General features: G+C 46.8%; 1 protein-coding gene across 8 annotated transcripts in view; it reads left to right on the top strand.

Annotated features, from left to right (window-relative positions):
- The first annotated feature begins 797 nt into the window (after positions 1 to 797).
- The window catches only part of St3gal3 (ST3 beta-galactoside alpha-2,3-sialyltransferase 3), a 208587-nt gene continuing 192863 nt past the window's right edge, over positions 798 to 16521 (top strand). For 2 of the 8 annotated variants that reach the window (XM_021201159.1, XM_021201157.1), the window contains exon 1: positions 798 to 1010. The gene's annotated coding sequence lies outside the window, so the exon portion shown is untranslated. Of the gene's footprint in view, positions 1355 to 16521 lie in introns of all 8 variants that reach the window. The other 6 variants (XM_029539587.1, XM_029539583.1, XM_021201155.1 and 3 more) reach the window with 5 other exon arrangements.

The raw sequence follows: 16521 nt of genomic DNA, 5'->3' as shown, positions 1-16521 counted from the left end.
TATTAATTATAAGAAAATTCCCACTTCAAAAAAAGCTATGGGACTTTCCCAAGTCTCATAAAACTGGCCTGTGTTTTTTTTGTTTTTTGTGGGTTTTTTTTTTTTTTTTTTCTGGTGCCGGGGATGGCCTGGGGCTTTGAACTTTCTAAACTTCAGACTTGGCTCTGCCTTAGGCACTTCCTGGCCAGTGTAGTCTAGTCTGGGTTCATGACCCACCACAGCCAAAGACTGTACTTCAGCCTTTTGCCAAAGCAGAAAGGTATGTCTTGTATACCTTGTATAAGATTGGCATCTGAGAGTGGCAAGCTATGTCCCCACCTCCTCTTCGGGGAAATTCTGTATTAAATTCTGCCTTAGGATAATGCACTTGGCTGCAGGATGAGGGTGCGACCTCCTGAACTGGGTATGTGGGGTGGCTTTGTGGCCTATCTGCGACCTTTCTTCGAGGTCACGCCTGAACTTAGCAGGCCGCTTACCCTCACGGGATTGGACCGGGCTTCAGGAGGCGTTCTAGGGGGTACCAATAGCGGCCGGGTCTGGCAGCAGAGCGGTGGAGTAGGGACAGAAGACTTCCTCTGGGAAGCAGAGGAGACCTGACCGCAGCCGGGCCGCCCCACGCACGGTAGCTCCACGCGGCGCTCCTCCCAAGCCCCAACTATAGCCCGGGGATGGGGAGGGGGATGGATTCGGCCTCTGGCTTCCATTGGGTCTCCCGGGTCCGGGCCCGCCCACCCCTGCGGCGAAGCCTTGCATTGGCCTGCCCGGCGCCCCGCCCGGTTCCGGTGCGCCCATTGGCTGCTGATGCCCGACCCCCGGCGCGGCCGCCGAGGAGGACCGCAGGATTGGTGGTCCCGCCGCTGCGTCCCCACCATGGCGGCGCCCGTGCAGCTTGCCGCGTCCTGGGCTCCCTCTGGGGTCCCCTCGGCTGTCCTCGCTATTTGCGCTGCAATTACCTCCGCGCTCTGCGTGCGCCCTGGCGCCACCCGCCCCCGGCCTCCCTCTCCGCTGCGGTAAGGCCTGCCTTGCGTCCCCGACGCAGCTCTCGGCCGCCGCGCCCCTCCCCCGGCCAGACCGGCCCGAGCCGCGCTGGGGACCAAAGCCCGGGCCCGGGTGGGGGCCAGGCCTGCAGAGGGCCGTGCGAGGCGGGCCGAGCGCGCCGAGGTCACCTGTGTGCAGTGCCCCTGGGCGCGCGAGTCTGGGCGCAGAGGAGGGTCACGGTCACCCGGGACCCGCTGTGGGACAAGCGCAAGAAAGTCCGGGGAAAGCCTAGCGGGAGTCACCAAGAGTAGCGGTTGTCATCTCTGCTTTCCCCGGGGCCAGATCCTCCTCGGAGCGACCGGGTCAGTTTGTCAAAGTACGTCTTCTCGCTACCCTTTTTTCTGGAGTGCTTCCCCATTGTCTTCTCAGTGGTCTTGTTTGCGAGAGAAAAGCTTAGTGAGGACGGTAGATTTGGTTAGTAGATGTCCCACAGATGTGTTTAGACTCCTTTTTACAATAGCACCCATTTTTATGATTCCTCAATAAATTTCATTTTCGTTTGTTTCTCTAGAGTACAGGGAGGTGGTAAAACTGAGTTACTGTAATTAACCCAGGGAGTGACCAATGAAGGGATCCGGCTGCTATCCCAGAAAGCAAAGAGTGCTTAACACATTTCTCTGAGGTCCTTTGAATTATTAGCACTATAGATAATGAACTGTGAAGGAAGGAAAAGCCACGAGTTAGGTTCCCGACATGTAGCACAGTAGACATGGTGACAATTCCAGTTGTGTCCCTAAACTTTCAACTAAAGACTCAGAGGAATTAGATCCCGGGGTGGTAGGTGCACACCTGTAATAGCACTCAGAAGCTGAAGCAGGAGGATTGCTTCAGAGGCCAGCCTGGGTTACATAGAATAATAATACCGGGTCAACAAGAGCCACATAGCAAGACCCAGTCTCAAAAGACTGAAGAAAGGAAAAGAAGAAAGAGTGGAGGATTACAAATTAGAGTAAAACCTTATGACCAAATGGGAGTTTCATATAGAAACTAAAATAACAGAGATTTTGAAATATTAAGTGGTGTTGGTGGCCCCATTTCACAAATCTGATGTCTGTGTCTCCTAACAAGTTATTAATGACGAAGCAAAGCAAGTGTGTTCCTAGAAACCAGTGAGCTCACTCACACTGTCAAGGGCCTACTGAATCCGTGGTTTGTTTTGTACAAGGCATAGACTCGAGGGGAACCTGGACAATTAAAATACGGCGCTTGTTCTCTGGACCTCTATAGGATGTGGAAGTGAAGCACACAGAGATGAGAAACTCGGGGTGTGGCCTCTAGAATTCCAAGAGGAGAAGCCAGTGTGTTTAAGGAAGGTTTCATGGAGGAACTGAAGTTTTTTGAGTTGAACCACAAAGAGTGGAAAGGCTGCCTGGAGAAGAAGTGAGCCAGTGAAAATCCTGGATGCGGAGGGTGGCAGAGGAGGACTCGATGCTATGTGTGGTTCCAGGGCTTTCTTAGCAGCAGAAGAAAGGGAGATGAGGTTGTACAAAAGACAAGTTGGCAGCTGGGGATGTAGTTCAGTTGGTAGGGTCCTTGTCCAGCGTGCAAGGAGCCCTAGATGTGATCCTCTGCACCGTGTAAAACCGGGCATGGCCATACTCTTCCCCTATAATCCTAATGTTTTGGAGGTGGAGGCAGGAGGATCAGAAGTTCAAGGTCATCTCTAACCACACAGTGAGCTTGAGGCTAGCCTAGTGACCATGTCATAAACAAAAGCAATCCAAAGGTGGGTTAGAGAAGCACCTTTGTCTTGTGAGGATCAAAGGCTAAAGCAATCACCATAAGGACCTGGACCTGGCAGGAAAGACACCGTGAGTAGCACCTTGATGGGGGTGTCACTTCTGTAGCTGCCTCGAGCCGGAATCCACATTGCTTCTTGCTTTCAGTTACCAGCCAGCTTCGTGCAGTTAGAGACAGGTCCTAGGGCTGCCACCACACTGCTCTGACATTGATTTCTTTCAGCTCTGACAGTTGTCAATGCAGGTTGGGGCCTGATGTTTCTGGGAATTGTCCCAGAATCCCCTGAACATGTGTTCCCTTCCCCCTTCTGATAGACCTCACCCACCATTACAGATAGGCACACCGCTTCTCTGGCTTTCAGGGATCTCTATTGGGTTAGGCTGAGGGCAGCCTGGCATTGGAGGGTTATTGTCACACCCTTTGATAAGCCCTTTCTAGGTCCCTTCATCCATGTGGCTTTGGGTTTTGTTGCTGGAGCTCCATGTATTTGCATGTGTTGGCTTTTTCTGTCTTAAATGAGCCCTTCATTCTCGGTCATTGCCCTGGCTCGTGTTTTATGGCCGTTCCTTACGGAACTTCCTCTGTAAAGCCTCTCTGTACTTTTCCCTCCACCTAGACGAGCTGTCGCTCTCTAATTCTGGGGCTCTGCCTTTTGTATTTGTATTTGCTTTGATATTGGCTCTCTTCTTCTGTGTGGTGTGTGGGTGTGTTTTGTTTGTTTGGTTGGTGTTTTTTTGAGGCAAGATCTTGTTCTGCCTGGCCTGACCTTGAACAACCCCCTGCCCCTTCTCCCTCCATTTAGACAGGACCTCAGACAGCCTAGGTCGGCCTCACACAGCTGAGGACCTTGAACTCAGAATCTTCCTGTCCCCTCAGCTCTGCAGGCTTCAAAGTTTGCCTGTTTGCCATAGTCACTTTACTGTCTCTTCCACTCGCAATGTTAGACCTACCTACTTTAAAAGAACAGGCACCATGTCTTCCCTGTTGTCTGGAACAGTGTTTTTACATAGTAGGTACTTGGCATATGTATTTTGTGTACAAAATGGTATTCTGATACAGGCAATACTGTAGTCACTGTCTACTGCTCCTGTCCGCTGTAGTTACTGGCCACTGCTCTCTTGCTGCATACTCAAAAACTATTCTAATTGAAAGAAAAGGAGAGCGGGTGGGGCTCAGCTGGTCAAGGGCTTGCTAGGCATTTATGAGGTTCTGAACTCCATCCCAGCTTTTCATAGAGTATGGCAGGACATGCGTGTAATCCCAGCGTTCTGGAGGTGGAAGCAGGAAACTCAGGCACTGCAGATCCACCCGGTTGTCTGAGTTGGTGAAGGTACTTGCTGCTGCCAAGCCTCATGACCTGAATTTGATTCCTGGAATAACCACATTAGAAGAAAAGAACTGATCCTCTTGACTGCCATATGGGTACTGTCTGGTGGGCAAACAAACTTAAAAGAGAGACAAAAGCTAAAAAAAAAAAAAAAAAATGTTCAAGATGATCTTCAGCTATTTGTAGAATTTGAGGCCAGCCTGAACTACATGAGATCTTGTACTTCCCTCAAAGAAAACGAAAACAGTCTTGGAGTAGGATAGCTGCAACAACATCCTTTGTGCAATCAAAATATTTGTCATAAAAACATATGAGTACACTGGCCATAGAAGAGAATGCTTTACTGAGAGATCCAAAGCATTGGTTTGGGTAATTTAGAGTTAAAAAAAAAAAACAAAAACAAGATTTTAGTGGCTTAACAGAACCTAAGTTGGCTTCCTGTTCATGTAGCCCATTTCCCTGTGAGTGTCCAGAGAACTCTGCTTGTCACACATAATCAGGAATGGAGACAGTTGGAAACTAGTGGGTGGTCAAGTGGGTGCCAGCTTTTACAGCTTCCACTCTGTTGCTTTACGGAGTATCTCATTGGTCAGAGAGGGGCCTAACTTTAAAACAGGGTGGGCAATGGTGGACTTAGCTTATAGCAAATGCACAAAGAACCAAGGCTGTGTTTTGGCACTGACAGCTCCTACATATCCTGTATTAAATCACAGACCATTGAAGATTAGAGCAAGTAAGTCGGACCGGCGCTAGAGGCAAGTATATGGACATCAGCAAGAAACAGAAATGTGGGTTCAGGGCCAATACTTAGAAGTACAAGGGCAATAAATCACACCTCGATGATAATGCAGCCATTCCCTAGATGATTGCTGTTTGATAGCAGTCTGTTTTGTCTGGAGAGAGTGTCCCACAGAGCTCTGGCTGGCCTGAAATCCTCTATTAGCTGAGGATAGCTTTGAACTTGGAATAATCCTGTTTGCATCTTTCAAGTACTACAGCATTCTGAGGTGTTAGAAAGTATGCACCTACCTGTGCTACCCACTCAGGAGCAGAGACAGTAGGATGAAGAGTTTGAGGCTAGCCTCAAACCTATCTCAAAATTAAATAACAACTAAGATGTAGCTTAATTGCTGCAGTACTTGCCTGGTATGGCCAGAGCTGTGGGTGGGCTCGGTGCCATGAACTGGGCGTGTGGTAGCATGTCTATTAATCTAGCATTCAGGTGGTTAGAGGTAGGGCTTCGCCGTTCCAGGTCATCTTTATCTACACAGAATTGCAAGCCAACCTGGGACACATGAAACCTTGTATAAAACAAACAAACAAATAATAAGAAATAATAAGTAGGCCAAATCCTACTTAAGTGTTTTTCATTATGAAGTCAGAAAGGGGAGGCAGAGTTAGGAGTCTCAAATTCAAGGGCAGCCTGATGAGTTACATAAGTGAGACCTTGTCTCAGAGTAAAAAGTCAAGAGTATAAAGCGTTAAGATACATTTAATTGGTTTAATTGGATTTAAATGAGGCTTCAAACTTGGTATCTGGGCTTGCTTTTTTTTTTTTTTTTTTTTTTTTATGTCTTGGCACTCAATTCATCTCAACCAGTGTGTGCGTGGATGGGGCCGCAGGCTAAGGAAAAAGCACGAGCCACTTGGATGTCCCCACTGCCCAGAGCTTGAGTGGCTTTGTGGCTTTTTTTTTTTTTTTTTTTGGTTTTTCNTAGCCCTGGCTGTCCTGGAACTCTGTAGACCAGGCTGGCCTCAAACTCAGAAATCTGCCTGCCTCTGCCTCCCGAGTGCTGGGATTAAAGGTGTGAGCCACCACGCCCGGCTTCTGGGCTTGCTTTTGATAAAGTGACTTGGAGACAGAAGAGCTGACTTTCTGGCTTTGGGTCTTGGCTCTGTCACCAACCATCTGTCTGACATTTAACAAGTTTTTTGTTTCGTTTTAACTTCCTGTGCTGAGGTTTGATCCCAGGATCTTGTGCATGCTGGGTAAGACCAGTGCCACTGAGCCACATCCCCACCCAGTGTCTTGTCCTGTCTTTTCCTTTTTGAAGCAGAATCTCAGTAGGCAGACCGGGCTGGCCTCGAACTCACAGAGTTCCTCCTGCCTCAGCTCCCAAGTGTTGGGATTAAAGGTGTGTGCCACCATATCTGGCTACTGTATATATTGTTTATTTTTACACTTAGCATGGTATTCAGCTATACCTGGCAATCTATGCCACTCCAGTAGACCCTACTCACTGCCACAGAATTAAACAGGGCGTGGTGCCAGCCTCGCCTCTAACATTGTAGCATTACAATTGGAATGATATATCCCTGACTAAGATAGTTTAGTATTTACATATAACCCCACATAGCTTCCTTTATACTTGAGATCACCTGTGAATATAGCCTGTCATAGAATGTAAATGCCGTGTAAACCCTTTTTGTGTTCCTGTCTCTGCCTCCTGGTTATAAGCAAGAGCCACCATACCTGGCTCAGACACGTTTTTTTTTGTTTGTTTTTAAAGATTTATTTATTTATTTTATATATGTGAGTACACTGTCATTCTCTTCAGTCACTCCAGAGAGGGGCATCAGGTCCCATTATAGGTGGTTGTAAGCCACCCTGTGATTGCTGGGAATTGAACTCAGCACCTCTGGAAGAGCAGTCAGTGCTCTTAACTGCTAAGCCATCTCTCCAGTGCCTCAGACACATTTTTGTTTGTTTGTTTTGTTTTGTTTTTTGACACAGGGTTTGTTTCTAGTCTAGTAATTCATTATATAGCTGAGGATAAATTTGAACTTCTTATCCTTCCGCTTCGTCCTGGATGCTGAACAGTTATATACCACATGGCCATCAAATATAACATATTTACAAATTTGTGATTCTCTGTGTGTGTGTGTGTGTGTGTGTGTGTGTGTGTGTGTGTGTGAGAGAGAGAGAGAGAGAGAGAGAGGGGGGGGGGGAATGTGAACACAGGTATCTACAGAGATGAGGGTGTTCATGAAGCTGGAGTTACAGGAGCATCTAAGCTCCCTAGTGTGGGCACTGAGAACTGTATTCAAGTAAGTCCTCTGCAGGAAATACAGTATTTTAGAATTTTATTTATATAATTTGTGTGTGTGTGTGGGAGGGGTGCCATAGCATGTGTGTGGAGCTCAGAGAATAATTTTGTGGGTTGATTCTCTTCCTTGACTTTTATGTGGGTCCTGGGGTTAGAACTCAGTCCATTCGGTTACATGGTAAACACTTTTATCTGCTCAGCCACCTCTTGGATTCCCAGACAATTTTTTTTTTTTTTAATATTTTCAATCTGTGGTTGATAGAATGTGGAACAGGCAAAGACAGAGGGCTGACCACCTTAGAGCCAGGGCTGAGCTGCTGGTTTTGTAGCTGACTTAAGGGGGCCAGGTTTCAGATTGGGGATTTTTGTAGGGAAATTCATGCGTAATTAAAGTCTTCATTAATCGGCAGTCATTAGCTAGGTGGATGTGGGTTTAGAGGGTTTTTCACACAGGAAACAATGTATACCCAGGCCCAGAGACCCAAGAACATGGCTACATCCTGAGGCTGCTTTATGGTAGCAGTGCAGAATGTCTTCAGTTGGCGGGTGGAAATGATATAAAAGCCAGTCAAGAAGATTGAGCTAAAGCTTCAAGATGATTAGGGGCCAGGAGCGGATTGGCCAGTAGGAAATGACATTATCAGCTTTGCCTTTCAGGAAGATGGGTGGGAGGAGGAGGGAGGGGAGGGAGATGTTGACCAAAAGCTCTGAGGTTTACAGCCACAGTCCCAAGCCTACTACTAGTCATTAAAGATTTATAGATGCGATTACAGTGAGGTAAGAGAGGGGGCGGGTACCGTCAGGTGCCAGGCGCGCCCACGGCCTATGGAAGCGCAGATGAGAGCCAGCAGAGTCCATAGATTCCAGTCAGTCACCAGTTTCTAACGCATGACCTTGGGCAGGCTGCAAGCCTCTTATGTCTTCCTGATTTTCAGATTTGAAAATTAGAGATAAAACTCCTTACCTTCCACAGTTATGGTGATGATCAGGTTAGCATAAAAGATAAAAGGCCTGGGCCTGTGCTGTCCGATGTGTGAGGATCCCTGCCTGCCTGCCTGCCTGCCTGCCTGCCTATCTGTTTCTCTCGTAGGCGTGAGTGTGTATGTGTGTGGTGGGGAGCATGAACATGTGGTGGCTGCATGAAGAGGCTAGCTTTTGTTCCTTCCTCAGGAGCTGTCCACACTGCTTTCTTCTGAGACTTGGTCTTTCCCTGTCTAAGCTAGGCTGACTGACTGAACCCCAGCGGTCCTCCTGTTTTGTGTCCCTATCGCTGGGATTACAAGCTTACACTCACACAACCTTGCTTTTCATGGGGCCTGAGGAACTCCACCTAGGTCCTTCTGTTTATGTGGTAAGCACTTTACCAACTGAGTCATGCCCACAGCCCCATAAAGAACGTCTTGCAATAAAACTGATGATTTTACTGTTCCTAAGATTTAATACATGTTACCTCAGCCATGGTGGTGACCATTTGTCTTAAGTTCCCTTCACTAACGATAACCACTGCCTGCTTCATGGTTTTTTTGTTTGTTTGTTTGTTTGTTTGTTTTTTGTAATGCCTTTAAGTGATTAAGTGAAGCTTCTCTGGGAGTGTTAGGCATAAGGGAATTTATTCTGACATTAAGAAAAGAGAATTGATATGAGTATCATACCGGTTCTGTTCGCAGCCCTCATGTGGAAGTGACCTCAGTGTACAGCCCTCGGTCAGCCACCGATGGGTGCCGGTGCGTTGCTTCTTGCTCTGTCTGTTCCTGCTGACTTCTTTCCCCTTAAAGTTTTATTCTCCTACTATCTTCTGGAGAGATTTTTCTTTATAAGGATGCCAATAGGGTCTAATTTGGATTTTTTTTTTCTGACAGTTTCCTCTCTAGCCATCCTGGCTGTGCATAAGCTGCTTTCTGAACCCTGCAGTATTTATCATATTTTGTCCTGATGGCTCTTTATCTGTTGCCTGTCAGTACTTGTCACTGTATCAGTACATCGCTCTTTCCTTCATGTCAGGTTTTCTTACAGAATAATAATAAAGCAGCATGTTTATATGCGTTGTTGGTTTCAAGATGTGATCTTGCTGTGTAGCCCTGGCTGTCCTGGAACTCACTCTGTAGACCAGGCTGGCCTCAAACTTACAGAGATCTTCCTGACTCTGCCCCCTCTAACTGTTGGCATTAAAGACATGTGCCATCATGCCTAACAACCTTCACCCTCCCCCACTTTTAAATCTTGTGTTATGTGGGTATGCATGTGTTCGTGTGTGTGAGTACAGGCATGTGCATGTAGATGTGTTAATGTGTGTGAGTACAGGCATGTGCATGTAGATGTGTTCATGTGTGTGAGCACAGGCATGTGCATGTAGATGTGTTCATGTGTGTGAGTACAGGCATGTGCATGTAGATGTGTTCGTGTGTGTGAGTACAGGCATGTGCATGTAGATGTGTTCGTGTGTGTGAGTACAGGCATGTGCATGTAGATGTCAGAGGACAGCCTCACATGCCAAACCTCACTTTTCATCCCGTTTGAGACAGGATGTCTGTTGTCTGCTATGCCAGGCTTGCTGACCTAGTAGGAGCTTTCGGGGATTCGCCTGTCTTCCGCTTCTATCTCCACAGAAGCACTGGACTCCAGACAGTTGTGCTACCGAGCCTAACTTTTACATGGGTTCGGGGGATTTGAACTCAGGTCTCTGTGCTTGCAAGTGCTTTACTCACTGAGCCAACTCCCTACCTGAAGTGTATTGTGTGTATATGTGTATGTGTATATGTATGAATGTATGTGTGCATGTCTGTATGCGTGTAGGAAGCCAAAGATCAGCTGGAGATATATATATATATATATATATATATATATATATATATATATGTGTGTGTGTGTGTATATATATGTGTGTATATATATGTATATATATATACATATGTGTATATATATATATATATATACACACACACACACATACTGAAGTTGTTCCTTTGTTTTTGCTTGTTTGTTCTTGTTTTGTGTGGTGTATGTTTGTGTGTGTGTGTGTGTGTGTGTGTGAGAGAGAGAGAGAGAGAGAGAGAGAGAGAGAGAGAGCGCACTAATTTGGAAAATAGCAATTAGGCTAGGCTGATTGGTGGCAGGCCCCAGGGATGTACTGTGACCAACCTAGTGCTGGCCTTACAGTGCTCCGGAGGCGCAAGTTATCTAGCTTCACACCCTTTGTTTAGAAAGTCAAGACTAGTTGTGAAACCCTGAAACTAAGTGTCGCAGAGACTGTTGGCTTCAGGATCTCCTTAACAGTTAAACATATTAAATACTCCCATAGAATGTACGTCTCCATGGATTTTGCTGATTAATTATTTACTGTATTAGATATAGTAAATGCATTAAAAATTACCAGGGCGATGGTGAGATGGCTTACTGTGTTGTCTCCTGACCTCTACCCATCTCTCTCTCTCTCTCTCTCTCTCTCTCTCTCTCTCTCTCTCTCATACACACACACACACACACACACACAAATAAAATGCTTTTAAAAAGTTATTAGCTACTGAGAAAACTTTAGATCACAAGAATACACAGACATGCTTTCCAATAGCTGTGAGAGCAGTTGTATCATATGTCACTGTGTGGCCCTGAGACACTCTGTCACATGAGAGAGTAGGTGTGAACGAGGAATAGTATCTTAGAGTAATTATGTAAATAGAGTCCCTGAAAAGTTCTGGGGTCACTGGTCCTTGGAATACACTTTGAGAATTGCTTATGTGTGTGTAGTGTGTATGGTGTGTGTGTATAGAGAGAGTATAAGGTGTGAGTACATAGAGTGTGTGTATGTGTTGTGTGTGTGTTTATGTGTATTGAGTATGTGTGTGAATACAGATTGTGTGGTGTGTGTATATATAATATATATATATATATATATAAATATGAGAGTAACAAGAATGGTAACATTGATAAGCTAAGTCTCCTCTCAGGTGCACCCAGCCGGTTTCCTCTGAAGGAGGCCAATCTCTAGCCTTCCTTGAGACAGGTGCTTTGTCTCAGAAGGGCAGGTGTTTGCACCTCTGGCATATCAGGTAGGTCACATGGTCTGGAAACTAGGAAAGCCACTATTCCCATGGAAGAAAAACCAGCTTAAGCACCACAGTTAAGTTCTAGAGGCCTTGTCAGGACTCGTCAGGGTGCTGGCTGACAGTCGGCAGTGTCTCCGTATTCAGTGTCACATGTGGTGATAATCCCGCTTTGTGCATCTGATTGTTACATTTGCTCACATCCACATGGGTGTGGTTTAATACTGCATGGATAGCGCACATTAGGAAGTGCGCATGTCCCCACCTCTCACCTGTGCAGCCACTGCACCTCTCACCTGTGCAGCCACTGCACCTCTCACCTGTGCAGCCACTGCACCTCTCACCTGTGCAGCCACTGCACTAACTGGAACCCCCCTCCTCCCTACTGCCCCCCCACCCCCCGTGCCAGCGAAAGTTGGGCAAATTCATACAAAGGTGAGAGTTCTGGTGGCTCAGTTTTAGCACCCCTGGAGATGCACCCTTTGCGGGCAGGTGGCCTGTGTGACTAAAGCGGCCTCATGTTGGTCTTGGCACAGTTCTGTCCTGTGTCCTGGTGTTGTGGTTTGAGCATGTTTCCCTAAGTAATCCTGTAGCAGTTCCTCACTGCCAGCGGAGAAAGCTCACATTCCCCAGCAGGGTTACTGTACCAGCTTCCCAGGCTCTGGCTAGTCCAGACATCACCTCTTGGAAGCGACAGCCATTAATTACCGCCATCCCATAATGTCTGAGCCTTGTTTGTTCAGCAGTTTCACAGCCGTTGGCAGCAGTTATCCCTGGGCAGGTAAATAGTGGTTTTGTTTGCTCTGATAAGATAGCAGGGTTCCAGCGTGGCTGTCCTCCATCCCGAGGCACGGTGGTTTGTCCTCACTCACTCTGTGCTTCCTTTAAGGCAGGGTCTCTCTGTGTAGCCCTGGCTGGCCCCAAATTCACTATACAGATGAGGCTCACTTGGATTCAGAGACCCGCCTGCCTCTGGCTCCCAAGGACTGGCCACTGTTGTTTCTTTGTTTACTTTTTGTTTGTTTGTTTTACAAGACTGTGGGGCCACTGCATAGGCTTAAAGGTGCAGGGTCTTAGAGAAGGACTGTGAAGGAGCATCTCCCTCACATCTATAGCCAGATACTGTTCAGTACATTCAGAGCAGAATGGTCAGGGCTGTTCTTACAGAGGACCCAGGTTCAGATCCCAGCACTCACATCAAGTGTACCTCCAATTCCAGCGGGTCTTCTGATGCTCTGACCTCTGCCAGCACCCGCACTCACACCCATGTACACACGTCCACACACAGATACACAGTTAAAAATAAAGTAAATCTATACACAGAGAGGAAAGAACAGCAGAGGCCAGTGGAACTCATTAAATCTGAGGCTGTCACATGGCTGCAGTTTGGGGTCTGTCACGGAGAGCATTGCATTCTCTCTCTGCAGAGGCTCTCTGTGTGCTTTCCCTAGTGTTTTCTCCGACACTCGAGACAAGCTAGCTTTGGCTCTGAGTGCTTTTCCTTCTCCCCCGTGTTTCCAGTCTGGGTTACACATTCTGCATCTGCATGTAGCACAGAGCAGAGTCCAGCAGCTGGTCTGCATGGGGCACGGCCATGTGCCTTCAGGTGCAGATCACTAGCTGCTGCTTTTGAGCTACATTGTGGTTTCTCGTTTCCTGGGCATACGGCCATTTCCCGGCCTCACTTTCCACATGAGCCCATACCCCTCTGTTTCAGGCAGGCCGGGCAGAGCAGGGTCAATCTCTCAAATACGGATGAAATACAGTACGATTTTCTCAAATCTGTGCTCAGCTTTCTCATTGTTTTCATAGAAGTCACCAACTTTTTCCTCCAAACACCATTGAGACAAACAAGATATATATATATGTGTGTGTGTGTGTGTGTGTGTATGTGTATGTATATATGTATATATATATACATACATACATACATATGCGTGTGTTGTATAAACATTATACATACAATTATATATACATATGTATGTATGTGTATGTATGTATGTATGTGTGTGTGTGTGTATATATATATATATATATATATATATATATATATATATCATCTCATACCTTAACAGCTCCTTTCTGAAGACCCCCAGCTCCCTCCAGTAAAAGTGATAATGCATTCACCTGTCCAAAACCAAATGTTTCCTTCCTGTGAATTTTCACTCCCTATGCCTTTCCCCGGTTCCAGTTACAGGCATGAGCCCTGCTCTCAGCCTTCCCTAACTCCTAGCAAGCATGAGCAATGTAGAGTGCATGTTATTACTGTATGTGGGGTGTGTGTGTCGATGCTGGTGGGCCGGTGGGCATCACCGTGGTGCCTGTCTGCGTGTCAGAGGGCAACCCTTGAGAGCTGGTTCTCCCTTTCCACTGCAGGGTCTGGGCATTTAACTCAGGCTGCCAGGTTGTAAGCCTTAGTCATAAGTTCTACCCACTGAGCCATCTCACTGGCCTGTCCCCCTAACCTCTGCTTTTAGAGATTTATCTTTTACTTTCCAAGTACACGTGTGTGCCTGCCTCCATGTATGATATAAATGTATGCATGTATACTGCATTGTGGCTGGTTCCAGTGTGGATCAAAAGAGGGCATGGAATCCCAGAACGGGATTGACAGATGTCTATAAGCCACCATGCTGGGAATTGAACCTGGGACCCCTAAAAGAACAGCCAGTGCTCTTAATTGCTGAGCATCTCTCCAGCCCATGTTCAACTTATTGATAACAGCATCATGACTCATTTACAAAGTTCATGCTTGAGAATTGCACAATTTGGTCACCAAAAAAGTTGCAATACATCCTAGTATGTTTTAAATACTATTCTAAATGTGTTGGGCCAACATACCCTGAGACTGTGATTAGCAATAGTATATTTTCCACCTTTAGTCTTCTGTTTCCTTTGTTGTTGTTAGTTTTTAATTATACTTTTTTATCTGTTTGTGTGTATGTGGGGGGAGTCATGTGCCAATAGCCTGGTTCTCTCCCCTACGTGAGTCCTGGGAATAGAACTCCGGTGTTTGACAAGTGCCTTTACTTGCTGAGCCTTGACCCCTGTTTCCTGTTTTGTCTCACTATGTAATTCTAACTGTTTTGTAATTCCCTACATCGACCAGGCTGGCATCTCTATACCTCTGCCTCCCCAGTGCTAGGATTAAAGACAGGCACCAACTTACCCATCCTCTAAGGAGCTGGAGTTAAAAGCATTTGGGGGAATGCCTGTTGTTTTGTGGGGGTTGGAACTTATGTTCCCATGGTTGTGCAGCCAGCATTCCTAACCACTGAGCAGCTCGCCAGCCCTGAATTACTTATTCTTAGTGGGTGAAGGATATCTCAAGTGCTTTTAAAAAGTAAAGAGTGGGGCCAGCTAGGTTGCAGAGCAGGTAAAGGCCTTGAAGACCAGCCTGCTGACCTGAATTCAGTCCCCGGGGCCCACTGGGTAGAGGAGGAATGGACTCCCTTACGTTGTCTTCTAGCCTCTCCATCTCTTGAGTTCATCTCACACACACACACACACACACACACACACACACACACACACACGTCTGTTGTTTTGTTTTTGTTTTTTAAGAATAAGTAGTATAAAAATGAACCATAATTAAGACTTAATAGGAGATAAATCTGTAACCATCATAGTAGCTAGCTGGGTACTTAGGGTACTCTTAGAGTTTAAATTACCTTTGTTGAGGTGAGAAGGGGAGTGGGATGGGGTGGTGGCCTGTAAAGATCGCTCAGGTGTTAAGAGCACTGGCTGAAGTTCCAGGGACCTGGGTTTGGTTCCCAGTGCACATATGGTGGCTCACAACCATCTGTAGCTTGGGTTCCAGAGGATCCAGGACCCTCTTCTGACCTCCACAGGCACTGGGCATGCAGGTGGTGTACAGACATGCATGCAGACAAAACGCTGATGCGCGTAGTGAACAAGAACTCTCCTTGCTGATCTGCAGCCTGTTCTTGCTGCCTTTGCCATAAGGTTCAGAGGGGCCGCTTCCCCCAGTGACCTCTTAACCCCGTCTGCTTGCTTGCTGCTCACAGTGCCTACCTCCTGTGACTTCTGCTGGTTGGGTTTGTTCAGGAAACCCTTCAGACTATTCATTTTATCTTGTTCATCTTTTTTCTTTTTAATCAGTTACAGCCTTTATGACCCCCACTATATTTCCAGGAGAATCCGCTTTCTCTCCCATACCCTTTTATGGTATTCCCCTCAGCTCTTTGTGTCCCTGTGTGTCATCCACCTCCACCCCTTGCTGATTTGACTATAATGCCCTTGTTGTACGGTTTGTGATGGTTAATCTCCATTGCCAACTCGATTGGACTGAGAAAGACCTAGCTAGTGATTTAGTAAAACGAACTTCTGGGTGTGTGCTTGAGAATGTTTTCAAAGAGGATTAGGCCTCCCACACTCCACCAACTATGGATTGCTAGATTCAGGATTTGAGTAGCCTGTTGGGATATAGAGCTGTGAAAGGTGGGGCCTAGATGGAGGAAGTATGGCTCCTGTTATTGCTTAGCCACTGTTCTACTCCCTGAGTGAATCACCTCCCCTTCTCATCACATCACACAGTACCCAGCCTTCCTGCCTCACTGTAAGCTGGAAGACGGCCGTAGCTGATGCCTCTGAAATTTTGAGCAAGAGCAAGAGAACCTTTCTTCTTTTTGCCTCCCTCAGGCGTTTTGTCATAGCACCACGAAGGTAATTGCATATGGTATTCTTTCCCCTGGAGCTCTTTCTTTGCCCTCTGCCCCTGGTGTGTGTTTTTAAAAAGCTGTTTGGGGGTGGGGAGGTGTAGAACTGACTTCTTGCTGGTGATGGAACCCAGTGCTGCACCCGATGCCGATGCTGTGGAACCACTCTGCACCTAAGCTACACCTTGAACTCTTGTTACATCTCCATGCTGATCTTGTTAATGGTCTTTGCTGGATCTCTGACTTCCCCCCCCCCCATACTTTACTTGATTTGCCGTCTTGACTTTCCCTGCTTTTTCCACTTCCATTGCCGTATTTTTATGTAGCCCCTGTATGAACCATTTCTTTACTGTTATGATCTCTCTGTCTATTTGAAACACGGTGGAACTTGTTATGTTGATCAGGTTGGCCATCAGCTCTGCCACCTGAGTGCTGGGACTGAGGAGGGTGCCACTGCCTGGCTCTGTTAGTGTTCTGATGCAGCTCTTCTCAGGATCTCCCTGTTTCTGTCTTTGGTGCTGGGAATTTGAACCCAGAACCCCATGCTCTGCCAGCAAGGTAATCCCTAGCCCCGTCTTCACTTAGAGAGAAGCTGTAGTCTGAGTGGAGTTAGAGAGAAGCTGTAGTCTGAGTGGAGTTAGAGAGAAGCT

This window comes from Mus pahari, chromosome 6 (genome assembly GCF_900095145.1).
Source record: "Mus pahari chromosome 6, PAHARI_EIJ_v1.1, whole genome shotgun sequence".
Lineage (NCBI taxonomy): Eukaryota > Metazoa > Chordata > Mammalia > Rodentia > Muridae > Mus > Mus pahari.
Note: the sequence above shows the minus strand (reverse complement) of the source record. Positions and strands in the feature narration are given on the sequence as shown.